This window comes from Aegilops tauschii, chromosome 6, assembly GCF_002575655.3.
Source record: "Aegilops tauschii subsp. strangulata cultivar AL8/78 chromosome 6, Aet v6.0, whole genome shotgun sequence".
NCBI classification, from domain to species: domain Eukaryota; kingdom Viridiplantae; phylum Streptophyta; class Magnoliopsida; order Poales; family Poaceae; genus Aegilops; species Aegilops tauschii.
The window spans coordinates 7,329,663-7,341,460 of record NC_053040.3 but is presented as its reverse complement, the minus strand read 5'-3'; positions in this window follow the sequence as shown (position 1 = coordinate 7,341,460).

Genomic DNA, 11,798 nt, shown 5'->3' with positions numbered 1-11,798 from the left:
GGTCAAATCTATAGCCAAAGGTTAATCCAAAATACGAGGGGACTGAAAAACAGGGCTGCATACATATGTGAATGTTTTTGCCAACGAAGGACAGGAACTATGGAACTAACATTAGTGCACAAAATAAAAATTGGTAATTGCCAACCAAGGTCATTGATCGCTTATATTTTTTTAGGATCTGACATTGAGATCCGTACAAGATTTACTTTTTTATAGCTATGAAAACCAAGTATAAAATTTATTGTACATTAGTTGAGCATTTTTAAATAGCACAGGTGAACTCTTTGTTTGCAAATGTATGAACAAATTAGAAAATTTGACTGAGAATAAGTTCATTCTCAGCCGAACACTAGTTGTTCCGTTTTCTTCTCTGTGCAGAAATCGTGTTGTGTATTTGTATTGTCAAAAGTTACAACTTAGCAGAACGGGTGAACGCCATCACATTTTGTTTTGGGTTTTTGCTAAGAGAGATTAGGCTAGCTCATGAGCCCAAAGGAAATCACTCTGGCAAATGTAGGCAATCCATGTTTTTTTTTTTTTTGACTGAATGCACCGGTAAGGTTGGTAAAAGTGGTGGTTTGGAAACACCTTGTGCGTGCTTGAGTATGTGGGGCCTGTCACACGAGCAACTAGTTCGCTTATTCCTAAATAACATAGAAACCAGCAACGGAAGTGTGTGGACAAGTTGGGAGGTAAGGACATCTTCAACAACAGCCCTAATTTTTTAAAAATTATTTGGATTGCTTACCACATGTGTCACATGGTTCACCAGCAACCCTATAATAGGGCAGCTGCCCAAAAAACTGTTTTTTTAATGGAACACTCTGCATTCGATTATAAAGTAGTGCTGGCAGAATCTCCAGCTACACAGTCTGATACAAAGGATGGAAATTTGTCAAGCTAGATTTCCCATGTACTCCTACTCAAGGTTGTGCCATGTGCAGCTAGAGTTTGTGCAGCATGGTTACATTCCTGATTACAGTGTTTGACAGATACATCTGATAAACCAACTCTAAATTGATATTTGATATCTCTAAAAATAGCACCTAGTTGTGTAAGATCATAAGTATTTGATGCTACAACCTGCTTTAGCAAAAGAGAGTCGGTTTCTATAATTAGCCGGTCACAACCCATCATGATTGCCGCGTTCACAGCATGGAGCATCGCCAGTGCTTCAGAGTGAAGGGCATCTACTAAATATTCCAGGTTCCCTGCTCCAGCCGCTATTAATGCACCCGTATCATTTCTTAGAGTGAAGCCCCAACCTCTAGAAAAAGTTTCCTCTTGAAAGGCACCATCAGTGCTAAGCTTCATAATTCCCAGTGGAGGAGGTATCCATCTTTGGATAGTGTTCTGTCTTGTATGTTTGCTTGGCTGCACATTGTCCAGAGCATTAACAAGATAGTGGTTAATTGAGAAACATAATTCATCATTCGACGTGATTCTATATCCCACATTAGCTTTGTTTCTCTGGTATCACCACATCCAATGGAGAATGCAAGTTTCTAATCTTTCTTCATTAAGCTCAAGAATTTCTTCCATGAATTTAAAGGAATCTAGGCATTCAAGTACCCGAAGCCTAATGTGTTCTAACAGAGGATATCCCCATATAGCAGCAGCAGCGACCATAGTTTCTTCCAATTGAAACCATTCTCTGCACTAGAAGAAGATGTCATGCCTAAACTGGATTCCTGATCATGAGTATCCACCGCCTCTTTATATGTCGATTTAACAGAGAAAATAAATTTTTGTCATAGTGCCAACCTATAAAGTCATCTATATCTTCATGGACGGGTATTTGTAGGATTATATTTGCATCAACAGTGCTCCAACAGGAACCCTCTCTCAATTTTTATGGTCCCGTTTTGAGGCAGACAAACAAACAACCCCAAGTGATATATATTTGCAGCAGGCAAGCTGCTGCCGCAAAACTGTAGGCGCGAGGAGTGAACGCTCAGCTGCCAATCAAAAATTTCATGCCGCCCTCCCGGCTCTCCTGCCGTGACCGCCGCCGCCTCAAATATGGCAGCTCCGCCATAGCTCCAGTCAATTCGGTCGCGAGTCGACCCCCATTGGTCGAGGGAGCAATGGCTCCGGCCACCAGCTTCTTCGTCCCCACGAGATCCGGCTCCGTCCAAGCCCTGGCCAAGCTAGGAGAGCTCCGGTTGCGAGGAATCGAGCGCTCATTAGATCATGGATGTCTCTGCGGCAGCGTCTGCTTCACGCGATCCTGTTTGTGGATTCGGATCCTGGGCCACCACCAGGAGTAGGATACATGGTCGCAAGTTGTTTTCATAGATTTATCAATACTACCGCAACAGACATTGCACATGGCTCCGTATTGCTCGTGCGAAGCCAACTCAACAGGCGATTTGTTATTTTCCACCCTGTCGTGCAACTACAAAGTTGCAGAATTAGTGCATGTCCCAGACATCATAGAAGTGCAAGGTTTCTAAACAAAACATAAACCGAATGCAATAAACTTTTGTAAGCACCTGGAAAAGTTTCGATGCCCTCACAAATGTTGGTACTCAGGTAGTGAAGCCAAAAAATAAATTGTGTCGGTCCTAAGGTAAGTGTTTCCTCCTAAAAGTGCACACTATGATAGTTCCAAGAGATATCCAAACCCCCCATCATCAGTGAAGGGCTTTTGATCTCTGAATAGCCTTTGAACGTGATAAAAACATGTGGTAGTTCCAAGGAACTTTTGAAACCAAGATCTTCAATGAAGATTTTTTTTAATATTTCTTTAGCTTTCAACCAATCGAATGCACATCATAAAAACTTCACCAGAAGTCATGTTCAACCTAGAGGAGATATGGTAAGAACAACGAAACCTTAATGAAAATTTAATATTATATCCCAAGTTTAGGAGTATGATCTTTGCACCAACTTTTCCCTTATTTAGAAATCTTGCCACACTTTAACCCCCAATTGTTGGCGTTGTGACATCTCCCTAGATTAGGAAGTTACTTCGAAGATTTTTTTTCCACGGTCAAAGAATTTTTTTAAACCGCATCTGACTATGTGTTAGTAAATAGCAGGATAAATAGAAGACGATATCCTAGGTACAATACTAGCGCTTAATGGCACAAAAAGTCACAAATTCACCCTTAAGCATTCTATTGTACCTAGCCTATCTTTGCTTCTTGCTTCTACTGCTATTTCATAATGCATAGAGTGATGTTGTTATTGCCCCTTGACATGTTAAAGCAAATCTCTGAAGTACACTTGCCTAATCTAGAGAGATGTGACAAGGCCAAACAACTAAGGGATAAAATGTGGCAAGATTTCTTAAATTTTTCACATATTCAAGCTAGGAGCGTAAAAAGGGGAAAATATTCATAAATTTGGGATAAATATTTATCAATTTTGACTAATGTTTGATTGTTACTTCCATATCCCTTCTAAGTTGAATACTCCTTGTTATCACTTACTAGTTCCATATCACTTTTTCATAGGCTACTAAAGACAAAAGTCCTTCATCAATGATATGAGTACTATCTCTAGGAACTACCCCATGTGGTGGAGTGCAAACTAGTAACACTTAACACTGGACCGCTGATAGTAACAAGCCTAAAACCTTTGAAATAAAAGATAACATGAAGTTCACAGATTGGCTTATAGACAACTGTATCAAACTTTGCCAGCAAATGGAAGGTCTAGGAGATGAAATGTAGACTGTGTATGAACACCAACGAAAGAAGTAATGAATATTTTCTGAAGGTGCCTGATGGGAAACAAATAGCTTGTTTCCCTTTGGTGCTTAGCTCAGTCATTTCAGTAAACTTCCATATCTACTCAGTAGCCTTGTTGAATTTCAATCTCATTTACAACATCCAATTGGTTCAATGAATGATCTAAGCTATGTACCAGAAATCTGAAAGGAACCAACACTATGATGACAATATATCTTTTGGTAAATATAACTATGGTGAGCCAGTTGTATCAATACAATTATACTTGGTGAAGCAAATCATGCAAAAGAATTTCAGACCATCTTCAATAATTTAGTTAGACATTTACACTCAAAAGGGTTTCACACCGTCCGACTTAATCTTGATTTGCTGGCAGAGTTGGAACTCCGCCGCAACGTAAACACAACCACCCGAGTTAAATATGCCACAAACGATTTTGTTACTTACTCGAGGTGTCCAGAAAGAATATCAATCCCGTGGTTCTGAAGTTTAGAAAATAACTTTTCGACACTGAAACTTGCTAACGGCAGAAACAGAGCAACAGTAAATGACTGAAGAAAGAGAAGCATATACCAGAATCGAAGTAGATGGCACGCATCCAGCCTTGTCAACCGGTAATCCCCGGCCCAGTGTTTTTTTCGTCATGCCTGGCCACGCTGAGCGCCCGGATCTACCGTTCACAGATGCACACTTCAGTTTTCAGAAGGCAATTTGAAGAAACAAGAAGCCAGATTGGCGTTACCTCTAGGAGGCGTTCCTCCCGAGGATGACCATGTACACGACGGGATCCCAGCACGCGACGCGAGCCGCGCCGGCGGCCATGTCTCGCTTATAAAGCGGGGTTCGATCGTGCGCAGCGCTCGTGGACGCGGCGGCCGGCTGAAGACTTGCTGTGTTTGGGAAGGAGAGCAGTTCTTGGCGATGGTTTAATTAAAGTGGAGGGGAAGCAGCGCGAGGGATGAAGACGGACCGGTTCTCTCCGCTGTTTTCTTTTGAGATGGATCCTCCGCGATATGATGATGAGGAGACGCATGGGCTTCTCCCCCCGGGCCTTCTCAGGTCCATCCATGTGCGTTGTTTTTTAGCCTTCTCAGGTCCATCCATGTGCGTGGTTTTTTAGGGCATGTACAAAGGTATCTAGTCAGCTGTCTAGGACACAATGAGGGGGTTGGCATCGCTGCATGACTTGCCATGTGCTTGCATTGGTGATTTTAATGAGGTTCTTCGGTGTGATGAGCATGATGGGATCGGCCAGAGGAGCCAGACCCAAGTTCAAGGTTTTAGAGATGTTGTCGATATTTGCAGTCTTGTAGACCTTGGTTTTCAGGGAAGGAAGTGGACTTTCGAGAAAAAGGTGGCCGGCGGCTCTTTCACTAGGGTGCGGCTGGACAGGGCATTGGGCTCGGTGCAATGGTGTGCGCAATTTCCGTTAGCAGCGGTGGACTACCTTACTGCTGCCACATCGGGCCATTCACCAATTCTACTCAACCTGGACTCGACTACAGCAAGCAGAGTGCCAAAACTGTTTCGGTACGAGACTATGTGGGATACCCACTCAGATTTAATCCCTACCGTACGATCTGCATGGGAGGCGAATGGCCAGGTCCAGACAGCCAGCGATGTTCGAGCAAAATTAACCATGCTTGCTAGTAATCTGGGCGACTGGAGCAAGCACACATTTGGTAGCGTCCGCAGTGAGATCAGAAAATTGAAAAAAGAACTTGAAAGGTTGCGGTCTGATCATGCAAGAGTGGGGCTGAGCCATGCGGAGATTAAGGTTAATGACCGTCTGATTGAGCTTTTTATGAGGGAAGGGGTGATGTGGAGACAGAGATCACGGGTCGAATGGCTATCTGTAGGAGATCGCAACACACATTTTTTCCATCTTCGTGCATCAATTCAGCGCAGAAAGAATTTGATTAAGGCTCTACAAAAGCCGGATGGGCAGCTTACTGATGATTGGACTGAGATGCAAAAACTTGCTATGGAGTTCTACAAAACTCTTTACACTTCAGAGGGTGTGCAAGGTTTGGATGATGTGCTACAGCATGTCCCACTTAAGGTAACAGCAGCAATGAATGACACCCTAATGGCACAGTATAAGGAGGAAGAGGTGAAAAAGGCACTGTTCCAAATGTTTCCAACAAAATCTCCTGGGCCCGATGGTTTTCCAGCACACTTCTTCCAGCGTCACTGGGACATATGTGGAGCTGCAGTTACTAAGGCAGTGTTGGGCATCGTACGCGGGGAGGAGAATCCAGAGTACATAAATGATACGATGCTAGTTCTTATCCCAAAGGTATCAGACCCCACTCTCCTGTCACAATTTCGTCCGATAAGCCTTTGTAATGTTTTCTACAAGATTGCCTCCAAAGTACTTGCTAATCGCTTGAAGGAGATTCTGCCTGATATTGTTTCTGAAGAGCAATCGGCGTTTGTTCCTGGAAGGCTTATTACAAACAATATCATCTCAGCATATGAGTGTTTACATTTTATGAAAAGGAACCGGTCAAAAAATAGTGCCCATTGTGCCCTCAAGTTGGATATGATGAAAGCTTATGATAGGGTGGAGTGGAGTTATCTGGAAGCAATCATGGAAAAACTAGGTTTTGCTGCACCTTGGGTGGCCACTGTGATGAAAATGGTGAGAACAGTTTCTTTTTCAATTTTGTTCAATGGTAGTAAATTGGTGGAGTTTAAACCGACACGGGGTATTTGTCAGGGAGATCCTATCTCTCCATATCTCTTCTTGTTGGCAGCAGAGGGCCTTTCGTGCTTTTTAAATTCTCAGAATCAATCATCCCAGCTCGGCGGTATTAAGGTGGCGCCATCTGCAACGCCGGTGAACCACCTTTTATTCGCGGATGATAGCCTGCTGTTTTTTAGGGCGGGTGTTAATGGAACAGAGAATCAACAAAGATAAGTCGTCAATTTTCTTTAGCAAGGGGTGCCCACAAATAGTAAGAGATGCTGTCAAGGGATGTTTACAAGTACCAAATGAATCTTTGAGGGATAGATACTTGGGGATGCCAACGGATGTTGGGCACTCAAAGAAGGGCACCTTCAACCATTTGAGTGACCGTGTGTGGGATAAGACGAAAGGATGGATGGGAAAATGTTTATCTGCTGGTGGAAAGGAGGTGCTTATAAAGTCAGTAATCCAGTCAATTCCGGTCTACTCGATGTCCTGTTTCAAGCTCTCTCGAGGTTTATGTGATCACATAAGTTCTCTCATCAGAAAATTTTGGTGAGGGTGCAAACAAGGGAGGAGGAAGCCAGCTTGGGTCTCATGGGAAATAATGACTAGACCAAAATACCTAGGTGGCATGGGTTTCAGGGACCTAGAACTTTTCAACCTTGCATTGCTTGCAAGACAGTCATGGAGGATCTTACAGGAACCTTTCTCGCTGAGTGCACGCATCTTGAAAGCATCATATTTCACTAATGTTCCTTTCCTCAATGCGGAGCTTGGGTCTCGACCTTCTCAGATTTGGAGAGCAATATTAGAAGGGAGAGATATTCTAAGACAAGGAATAATCAGACACATTGGCAATGGGCAAACAACTGACATATAGGACGATAATTGGATTCCCAAGGAGGCGTCACTTCGCCCTATTACCTCCTTGGTGTCAAACCCTCCCAGGATGGTCTTGGAGCTCCTTTTACTAGCAACAGCTTCATGGAATGAAGAGCTTATACGTGCCACTTTCTTACCGATTGACGCAGAAGCAATTTTGAAGATTCCGGTGTGCACTAGGAACATTTCTGATTTCTGGGCGTGGCACCCTGATGGTAGGGGACTGTTTATGGTCAGTTCAGCATATAAGTTCATGGTCACTACAAAAATCCAACGAGAGAATTGGTTGGAAGGAAGAGCGGGTCAGTCGGACACGGAGAGGGAAGCGAATTCGTGATCTTCGCTTTGGAGCATGGTAGTTCCTTCGAAGGTCAAGATCTTTGTCTGGAGATTAGCTCGACACTCCTTGCCAACGATGGATGTGCTGAAGCATCGCAACATGGCTAAGCAGGATGCATGCCCACTCTGCGGGTGTGTGGATTCGTGGCGCCATGCATTAATATCCTGTACAAACGCCAGATGCACTTGGGCGCTCATTGATGACAATCTAGTATCTAAAATGGCAGTGAACACTGAATCCAGTGCTAAGAGTTGGCTTTTTAATATGAATGATGTGTTGGACCAGAAGGAGTTTGCACGAATGGTTATCACATTACTAGTCGTCAACCCGTGCATTTGCACGGGCTAGCATTATACATATATAGTTGTACTTGAGTTTTCCGAAATGTGAAATATTTAAAGAAAATTTAATTATACTCCAAAATAATAATGTTCTGTAATAGCTTTCATCATATGTAGCAAAAATAAATAATATTCCTAAATCCTTCATAATTCTGCAGAAAAAAATGCATGCAAATAGTCGTATTCTTTTAGGCTCAGTTTACAGTTGATAAATTGTGATGTGATGTGGTTACTTTATAATCTACTACGGAAAATTGACAATGCGAGTACGAAAAAGTGGGTCAAATAAGAAATATAATAGACAAAAATGGGCAAGGCAAATGTCAAACCCATGCATAATCGTGTTGGGTTCACTAATAGCTCAGAAGTTTATTGACATAACTGTGCTAGCTTGCAGAATCAAACATGTACAGCTAACCAATGTCTAGATTTTTTTGATAACTTTGATTTTCAAAGTGAACTAAACTTTGAATGATATGAAAAAATGCGAGCTGGGGCGCTATTACTATAGCTGTATTGGCATATCGCCATAATGGAAATGCCATGTCATCGTGGCCGACCATCATCAGCAAATTATGCTACGTGTTAAAAGTTTTAACTATCAAGTAATGTGAAGAAAATGTCCTCCGGTTTTACAAACAGAAGTAAGACTTAGAAGTAAGCTTGTAGCACTAGTAGAAAAAGGGTCATCTGTCCCGGTTGGTAAGGGATTTTTGTCTCGGTTGTTGAACCGGGACTAAAGGGTCGTTACTAATGCCCTAACCCTTTAGTCCCGGTTCTTACACGAACCGGGACAAATGGGCCTCCACGTGGCCGTTGCGGCCAGCCCAGGCAGGAGGGCCTTCGGTCCCGGTTGGTGACACCAACCGGGACCAAAAGGCATCCACGCGTCAGCATTTCAGTGGCTGGTGTTTTGTTTTTTTTTAAGGGGGGAGGGTTTAGGGGGTAATTTAGGGTGTGTAAGCTAGCTAACAGAGAGAACTGTCCTCTCTTATTTCCGTGCTTGATTTACCAACGCTACTGCTATGCCTAAACATGGCTTAGATTAAAGTGAAGGCAACATGTGGTGCATGTCGAAAGTAATATTAATCCTAACTTGATCAAGTTTGGATTAGTACTACTTTCGACATGCACCACATGCTTGTTGCCTTCACTTCATTCCAACCCATGTTCATTTCACCCACTGATATATAATAACTCTTCATGCCCGCATCATGCATCATCATATAACAAGTCCTACTAATCATCATCATACAACTTCTACTCGTTATTAATAACAAGTCATACGATCATCATCCGCATAGTCATCGAACCAACCCTACTTAATTGTTCTTAGCACATGATCATCAGTATTAGGTAGGACCTAAATACCCTCTTTAAGGTAAAATAGCATAAAACAATATAGACCCCGACTCTCCATTATGGAGAATCGAGATCATCCTGTCTCCAATTTTTGCGCTTCGCTTCCTTTTGCTTCTAAGAACCTCCTTGCGACTGTCCATACATTTTTTCCATTCTTCGATTTTCATGTCCCCACTTATTTTAGAAATCCGGTATGGACAGTTGAGATTCGTAGGATGACCTGGTTGTATGTTCAAAACATCAAGGCTACCATTCTGATACATCAAATGAGGCACACAATCCTCTGGGATTATCTGTTGAAAAACATAGTAATAACTTCATAGTTAGCAATGATGTACTAGTTTTAGAAGTATGCAAAAGATGCACGGATGTCGTAATAGTAAGAAATCTTACTAGGGTATCTCCATAGTAGTTACCGTAGTTCAACACGTGCACTAGTGGCACGTATTGACCATAATGTGGAGGAGTTTTATAATATATATTGTAATTCTCAAGATCAGTACAAAATCCGACCATATGAGTTTTCTCCTTATAAGTTAACTCAGACCCATCGGTGTAGTAGTTTCTGTCTACCATGTTCCGCACATTGTTTGAACAATCAAAATAAGCTGTCAATGAAAATAAGTTGTCAACTATTTTGAAATGAACAATATAAATTAGCTAATAACTATGTTTGAGAAACTCACATAGCGGTAGAATTGGAGGCGTATCAACAAGGACCCAAATGTCCATATTGTCTTTCTCGATGTCAGGATCACCAAGATCCATGGTGACAAGCATACCCTCATCAAAACCATACATCTTGCAAAATGCTTCCCAATTTTTGCAACCAAAATGGGTTACGCTCTCAGAATTATATAGATTTACTTCAAAATCTATATCATGATGGGTCCTTAGGTGAATTTTCTTTGTTTCCATACTTTCATGGTCTTCAAAACCATCCTCTCCAAGACGTAGCGTCTTGCATGGCATGGGATAAGCTAGTCGAATTGTAAAAGATGAAAAGTACACGTTGAAATAGTTGAAGCCGTGCTTAATTACGAAAAAATAACACTTCTTGTCGTTGCGTACCGTTTCAACATCAAAGGTCTCCTCCAGCTTAATACTGAAGCGCCGATCTTCGTCCAGGTGAGGCCTGTCGCACAGACCTCGGTCGTCATGGCACCAGTCGCACTCCCCCGGGAGACTTTCGTCGTCCGAGTACGACATTTCCTATGTTCATAATTCAAATATTAAACGTCTACAATTAAATATATGTACTAAAAACCTAAGTTAGATCATTATTATTCATCACGGGTTGACTATCGGTTTGTCGAGTCTTTTCTTGAAAACTCTCAGCTCACGTGTTGTATACATTCGACCGTTGGTGATGGTCGCTCCTCCTTTCATCCCCGAGTGCATTACACCAAAATGTCTAGCACACTGGAATGAAGGAGAAGCGACCCCCACGACAACAGTCGGGATTCTTCGTCCTCTCATATATATATGGTGGAACTCTCCCTCACTGATTCCTCTCAGACATTTGCGACCGTCGGTGATGGTAGCTCCTTCCTTTCGTTCCCGAGTGCATTACACCAAATTGTCTAGCACACGGGAACGAAGGAGAAGCTACCCCCACGACAACAGTCGGGATTCTTCGTCCTCTCATATATGGTGGAGACTCAATAGACTTAAAGTCAACCCGAAATATCGTTTAATTATCTTTCTAAAACCGGTTCGTGGCTGGTCTCACCTCGAGATCGGAGGGGGTCAGTGACGGGGACGACGGCGGGGATGATGGAGGGGGGCTCCTAGATTTCTGCGAAAACAAAAACCCTATAAGCTATCAACTAATCATATGCATACGCCTTGCATAGTGCTCTCCAATTTTAGAATTCAAAGTAGGAGTAGTTTTCCAATTTGAGCATTCAATAAGGAAAATCAAATCATAAAATAAAGTAGTATTCAAATTAGGATGCATTCAATTATAAGCAAAACTACATCATCTCCATGCGTCCGTACATCGTCGAATATTATCACTAATACACCTCGAATACTATCATACATATAGCATTGCTAGTACAGCTAGAACCGTAGCGCCCGACGGGTATCGGCGCGGGCGGTGGATACCCAAAGAGAAGGAACCATCACAGGATCATAGCTCCAGTGAGATCCCTGAAGAACCTGCCAGGTATTGTCGAACCTGCACTCCAACGCAACCATGTAGCGACGGACGTGCTCGTCCTCCTCGCTGACACGGTGACGTACCATCTCCGCGGTGTCCGGAAGCCTCGGCACCATCACCGGCCCACGCGACCGCCACCAAACAAGGATCGGGTCAATGACGGGCTGCCTCCTCACCAACCTACGCCTCCCAAAACCAGCCCGGCGGAGCCCAGTCCCGGACATGGCCCCTCTGATCAAGCCGGCCTCCTCCGCCGAGTCGACGACGAGGATGCGGGATTGGCATCGTCGACGTCGATGCGGGAATAATTGCTTTA